The following is a 7,516-nucleotide window of genomic DNA, read 5'->3' as shown; positions in this document are numbered from 1 at the left end:
AGGCTTCATCTAACATACTTTGGACATGTTGTAAGGAGGGACCAGTCCTTGGAGAGGGACATCATGCTTGGTAGGGTGGAGGGACACTGAAGGAGAGGAAGGCCCTGTATGAAGTGGATTGATTCAGTGACTAGGGTAATCGGGGTGGGTGTACCGGACACAGTGCAACTGGCACAAGATAGAGCATATTTAGGGCTGTTGTACATATGGTCGCTATGAGTCATAAGTGACTTGACGGTACATAACAACAACAACAACAACAACATATGTTTCATGTTCCAATTATTAGTGGATAGTTGCATCTGTTCCTTCACATTTTTAATGTCTTCCAATTTGAATGCTCTATATTCAGTGCTATCTCTAGTTGTCTAACTGTGTAACTATGCTCTATTGTTTATAAGGTCTTCAAAGAACTGTTATTTGAGAAGGGGATGGCCAATCCTTCTTCCTAATGTGTTTTAATCTAGGACCTCTGCTTTAGTACAACATCTGGCGACAAGCACTATGGTCATAAGAACAGATAACAAGCAAGCAAATGTATACATATCTAAGTTATTAACAATAGCAACATGCAAACCACTCCCCCACTATAAGAAACTGACAGACAAGTATACTTCTAAGAGCAAATCAGGGACCACTGGTGGGCTAGAAGCAAGAAGCCGTGCTGCAATCCTGAAGGCATGTTGTTTGAGGTCACCAACTGTTCTGAGGAAGGATGATGAACAATCTCCTCGCATGCGATTAACAGCCTTTGTTGGTTCTGACTCTATGGTATACAATAACAACAAAAGCAGATCCTAAGGAGAAGCAAACATACAGATATCATGGTGTGGTGGCAAGGGTCCCCTCAGTAAGGTGATAGAGCAAGATCAGAAACACCTAGAGATGTAGGATGCCAAATCAGTGAGTCCAAGGCCCAAGGCACGGAGGGTCAGGATGACATCCTTCACTTCACAGCAGTCTTCACAAACTTGTTTCTCACCATTGTAGTAAAAGGTGAGTCCTCTGGGAAGGCCATGAATGGGCCCATGAGTCCAATCTGACAATCCACTCTAACATGTGCATTTTTCCTACTCTTTTAGACAACTTATTCTACAGTATACTAAGTTATAGAGTTTGAACTTTATTTAGTGTTGTTGTTTTTGTGTGCCATCGAGTCATTTGCAACTCATAGTGACCCTATGTACAAGAGCCCTAAACGCCATTCTATCCTGTGCCAATCTTGCCGTCACAAACACATTCATTCCCACCACTCCACTCACAGAATCGATCCATCTCATCGAGGGTCTTCCTCTCCTGCGCCGTCCCTCCACTCTGCCAAACATGATGTTCCTCTCCAAGGACCAGTCCTTCCTTGCAACATGCCCAAAGTATGTCAGATGAAGCTTCAGAATCCTTGACTCCAGGGAACATTCTGGCTTCACCTTCTCCAGGACAAACCTGTTTGTTCTCCTAGCTGTCCATGGTCTAGTCAACACTTCTCCAGCACCACAACTTGAAGGCATCAATTCTCTTTCTATCATCCCTAGTCACTGTTCAACTCTCCGACGCATAGCACGTGATTGCAAAGACTATAGCCTGGATCAGGCGCACCTTAGTCTCCAGCCTGATGTTGTTACACTTCAGTATTCTTGAAAGGTCCCTCACAGCTGACTTTCCCAATGCAATTCGTCTCCTGATTTCCTGGCTGCTGTTACCACCATGAGTGTTGATTGTGGAACCAAGTAAACAAAAACTGTTAACTATCTCAATCTCTTCACCGTCCATACTGATGCTGCCAATTGGCCCAGTGGTGAGAATCTTTGTTTTCTTGTAGGCCATTATTTAATCTATGATTTATTGAACCAACCAAACTGATAGATCCTTTTCTAACTTGTCAGGATGAAACACTGAAGACTCTATGCTTAGTGGGCCAATTCAATAAATTCACTGATATAACTTTACATTCCTTGTACCATTATCTCACACTCTTTTTTTTTATCCCACACTCTTAATAGTCATCACCACACATATTTTCTATGTTTCTCTCTATTCAGTTCCATAAAGTCTGTTATACTAAGAATTGAAGAAGATACATACCATCGTTCATAATAACAAATTGTAACTACTTTATTATGAACATAAAATGTAGTTATAATTATTGCTGTACTATCATGTTAAAGAGTGGCCTAATGGTAAGAAGCTGTGCTGCCAACCCAAAATCATATGGTTCGAATCTACCAGATTTTATGGGCAAGAAATGGGAAATCTCCTCCAATGTGATTTACTACCTCTGAAAACCCACTAGAAGATCAACTCCAAATTAGTTTTGACTTGATAGTATGTAACAACAACATGTTAAAAACATTTTACTGTATCTAAAAGTGCTTCTTTAATGTTTAATGTAGAATAATACATAGAATAATACACTATATTGACTGATATCAAGCACAAATGTTAAGATTTGCTTTAACCTATACAAATTCAATATAAAGACAGATCTAGGAAAACAATCCAGCATCTGCATCTATTTGACAAATCAAGCAACTTTTGGAGTGTAGTGTACCTCCTCATGGGTACATTCTGTATTTCATCTCCTGGAGATAAATTGGACTTAGGTCTAAAAGTAAAAATGAGTGGTTTAGGAGTATGTCCTGAGAACAACAAATAAAGTCTTGAAAGGTGCGCAAACCAATACTCTAAGTGATATTTCCGACACTGATTGTTAATATCATCAGATGCTGATGTAAAAGGATAGTAGTTTTATTGGGAATTGTGATTTATCAGGTAAGATCAGAGTAATTTCTTCAGATGGAAGGAAGGGATCTATTGGCAAAGGAGATCCAACCAAATTTAAGAGTTCAATGTTTTAACTTCCTCATTACCTTCCATTGTATCCCAGTCCCAAACTTCAGGATCCCATTTCTTCCCAATCAGTGTCCTTATTGTAATGTCAGTCACCTTTCTTATTGTTAGGGGTTACTGAATTGATTACTACACATAGTGACTGTACAACTGAACAAAGGCCTATACAATCCCGCACCTCCTCACAATCTCTGCTGCACTTAAGTACTCTTTTGCAGTCCCCATCTCAACTCATGAAGGCCTCCTTCTTCCCTGAACCTTCTCCAGAATCCTGATAATATGCTTAAAATATTTGAGACAAAAATCCTGCCATCTTTGCTTCTAAGACACACTCTAGATGCTAAAATATTCTAAGATAGATTTGTTTGTTCTTTTGACAGTCCATGATCTATTCAATATTCTTCAACAACACCACAACTTAAATGCATCAATTCTTTTTTGGTCTTTTTTACTCAATGCTCAACTTTCACATGCATATGAAGCAATGGGAAATACCTTTGCTGTGGGTCAGGCACATCTTAAGCCTTTCAACTGATATCTTAGCTCGTTAGCATTTAAAAGGCTTTGACAGAAGATTTGCCCAAGCACTATATCATTTAATTTCTTGACTGCTATTTTCTTTTTCTTTTTAATTTTTTTGACTGCTCCTTTCAAGACTGTTGATTACAGACCCAAATGAAATGAAATCTTTGACAATATCAATTTTTCTCCATATGGTTAGGTGAGATCCCTAAGTTGGAAATGAATTTTGAGTTTTAATCCAATCATTCTTATGCTAAGATTGTGGGTTTATCTTTCAGTAATATCAGCTCTGTTACCACAAGAAATAAGACTTTCTTTCAGGGCACAAGTGGCAATATTTGGGAATTTTATGTGCTGCATTAGTTATGACTCTGAAGTCTTGATCCTATTTCTATCTATTACCACTTTGTCTAATGAGAATAGGACCAAGTAATCTTATATTTCTAACATACATCCTTATACCTCTCATTTTGAAAAAAAATGTAGAAAAATAAAAAATGTGCAATCACTCAGCCTTTGTGTTTTACAAGTATCTGACCCAATGGTGGTGATATTTTACCTATTTTTATTCTCACTTTGCATTATGTATTAGCAGTGCCTTCTTTATACTGGAAAAGTCATCAGCACCTTTAAGGCTAGCCAGTGTTGAGGATCGATTCAGAAGACTTTTTCTTAAGATTTTGTTTTCCTAGAACCACAGTGAGGTGCTCTGGTGTCCTAGTGATAAGGAGCAATGCTGCCATTCCAAAGGCATGTGGTTCAAATCCATCAACTGCTATGCAAGAGAAAGATGGACAATCTCTTCTTGTGCAATTTACTGTCTCTGAAAACATGCTCAAGTTTTTGTCTGACTTGACAGTACAGAACAATATGTAACACATTCACATTTGTATCAAATGTCTTAAATCGTGTTCTCCAGAGGTACAGAACCATTGAAGCACGTATACATAAATACATAGACTACAATTTCTTTCAAGGAAATGGCTTACCTAATTATGAAGGTTGGTAAGTTTCAAATAAGTGGGCCAGTGACTTCACCTGATTCAAGTGGTAGTAGGAGCTGAAGAACCTAAAACCTGTACGTCAGGTGATAGGCTTCAGGTTCACATCCCAAGAATCAGAGGTCAGAGGATGATGATGCAAATGAAAGGCTTAATTAAAAACTAAGAGAAAGAATGAACCTTGTAAAAATATCTACATATATTGTATACAGGCTACACTTCCAAGGAAACTCCCTTTTCAAATGATTAGACACGCATTTCAGATGACAAAATGAAGAATAATTATATATCCGTCAACCCACTGAGAATTTGCCATGGCAAACTGACACATAATCGTCACCATCACACAAGGATAATCTATTCATATCCCTTAAGATCAAAGAATAAAAATCTTTGAATTGTGATGTTGCCAAAGAGCATTGGTATCATGAATTGTCAAAAAACCAAACTGTCTTGGATTTGCAACCAGGGTGCTCCTTAGAGGCAAGGATTGTGAAACTTTCTCATTCTTTGGGCATGTTGCCAGAAGGGGGCCAGTCTTTGGAAAAAGACACCATGCTGAGGAAGAGAGAGGGTGAGTAGAAGAGAAGAAGACCCTTGTGGAGATAGACCGGCATACATAATGACTATGACAGTGAGCATGTAGATCAGGAGAATGGTGCAGGACAGGGCAAGGTTTTGCTATATTGTCCATAAGGTCACTGTGAGTTGTGGTCCAAAGTTGTTTCTCCTATTATAGTCTACGTCAGTCTTTGATTTTTTTAATAACTCTTTGTCTGTTCATGTGTCTGCCCAGTTAAACGAGAAGCTCCATGAAGGCAGGGATAATGCCTGTATCGTGATGTGTACAGTTGCATCTCCACATCTGGCTTTGTCAATTTGTAAATATGCTTTGTAATCTTAAAGCGACCCTCAATGAGGTGAATTGATTCAGTGACTGGGGTAATTGGGGTGGGTGTGTTGGAGACAGTGAGATTGGCATGGGACAGAGCAGGGTTTAGGAATGTTGTATATAGGGTTGCTATGATCCCCAAGCAACTTGATGGCACATAACAGCCACAACAACATTGAAATAATGAAGGTCTGATACAGGAAAGTGGTCATAGGAATAGATAAGGGAGAATATTTGAAAATTTTAAGAAACAAGTTCTCAGTCCCTATTGAGGTCTCCTTGCTTCTCAAGTCTGAAGTTGAGTATAGTTTCCTACTGATGAGCATCTTCTGATTTCTGTTTGTATTTCATTTATGGTACTATTTTTTACAACTTGTAGTAACTGCTGTAAATGATTTTTTATTTTAGATTCTTACTTTCTTATATGTCTTAAGGTAAAGATCATATTTTATTCAACTGTTCTTCACTTAGTATCCTAGTTGGCACCCAGTAGAATAAATATACATTCTGAGAGAAATATGAGGGAATGAAATGAACACTTTCCAGCTCTAGAGTGAAAGGAAGAAGTCTCCATAGACTAGGTCCTTGTATAACTTTCTCTAGCCCCGTGGTTAGAGGCCAAACCTGTTTGAAATAAATTTTCCAATCTTGTTGTAAAAGTTCTTTTCTTTTTTTTTTTTCAGAGCACAAGCTTGCCATACTTGACTTTTTGAAGTATAACAAAATGTGAAAAAGATACAAATATGGGATTTTTTCCAACCGTAATAATCTTAAGTAAGATACTGCCATTTCCCCCATGGATTTATATTATTGAACACTGCCCAACAAATCCCAGTTAGGTCAACAGAAATGACTTTGAACTTGCAAACTTTTCTCTTTAAGGGAAGCCCAATAATAATGCTGCACACACTCTGAGAAAGTACCTGGGTTCCAGCCAGTTACTGCCTTGGTTGTACCCCAAATTCTCCCTCCCTTCACCCTATCTGATGACTGCAAGAAGCAGCCCAAGGGAAGGAGAAAGGAGAGTAGAGCTGAGACCCTGAGGGACTTATTAGAATTTGCTACTTAGAGATCCCCAGAGATTCCAACTATGGAAATCCCCACTGGTAGCTTTGCCTCAGATCAATTAATCTCAGCCTGAGTTTTGCTTTTACTCTCAATGAGTCTCAGGAGGTTAGTTAGGAAGCTGCATATAGGAATTCCCTGAGTGACAGCACAAAGAGGGTCAGAAACAGCTGGGATTTATTAACAGAGTGAGCAAAAAGGGCACCTGCCCAGGGATGTCCCCACAGATCTTATTCAGACATCCTGATTAACCTAGTAACTAACTACAGGTCCAGCACTCCCTGTAGTGTAACTTAAGAAGCGGCCCCAAAAGGTTCTCTGGACCTTAAATTGTGCCTTTTTAGTTACACTCTGATTAGCCAAGAGAGGCTAATTCTGATTTTGGACATCTCTGTTAACATGCACTTTCCCTTTATTCAGATTAAAATAGCCAGATTAAAATCTCTTTCTGGAAATAGGACTTCTATCTTACTGTTTCCTGAATCTTAGATTGTTTCTAATAATGAAAACCTAAAAAAAGTCTAATTAAAAATTAAAAACTATTCATAGTGAATACCTATATATTGCAATTTATGCTGACATCAAAACACTCCTAATTTGTTTATATCATGGATTCATACATGCTGATTTTTTTAAATAAAAATTAAGATGTAAAATTAGCTACATCATATGGAAAAATATGTGAAAACATATTTAGGAAAGTAATCCACGCCAATATACTCAAATGATAACCATGGCAGTTTTGTGGATGATATTTTCTAATTTGCAATATTTCTTTATCCTTGTCTGTAGTTTCAGTTGTATGCATTACTACCATAATCAGGGGAAAGACTTTTAACAATTGTAATAGTCTCACTAATGATTATAATAGACCCAAAAGGATTGAAATAGGATTTTCTAATATGACACTTTACAAAAAGTACTGTTTTGGAAGCTATTGCCTCTTTCTTCCTTAATAAATCATAAGGTGTTAAGGGACATTCCAGAGAAAGAACTATGTCTTCTTTTTAGTAAGTTTCTAGCACAGCATGTGTTCTCTAAATTAAAGAAAGAAAAGTCATGCTTCCTGCAGTTGGGTGTCAGAGAGTAGGAAGGTTATGTGAGGCTCTCTTGGCAGCAATCTTTATAGAAGTGATTCCAATGCCTTTCTCTTATGAAGCCACTGTGTAGGTTCAAATCAACAACTTTTAGG

Source organism: Elephantulus edwardii, unplaced genomic scaffold (genome assembly GCF_000299155.1).
Source record: "Elephantulus edwardii isolate Elephantulus edwardi_28Jun2011 unplaced genomic scaffold, EleEdw1.0 scaffold00065, whole genome shotgun sequence".
Taxonomy (NCBI): Eukaryota; Metazoa; Chordata; class Mammalia; order Macroscelidea; family Macroscelididae; genus Elephantulus; species Elephantulus edwardii.
The sequence above is the reverse complement of the archived record's forward strand: the minus strand, read 5'-3'. Positions refer to the sequence as shown.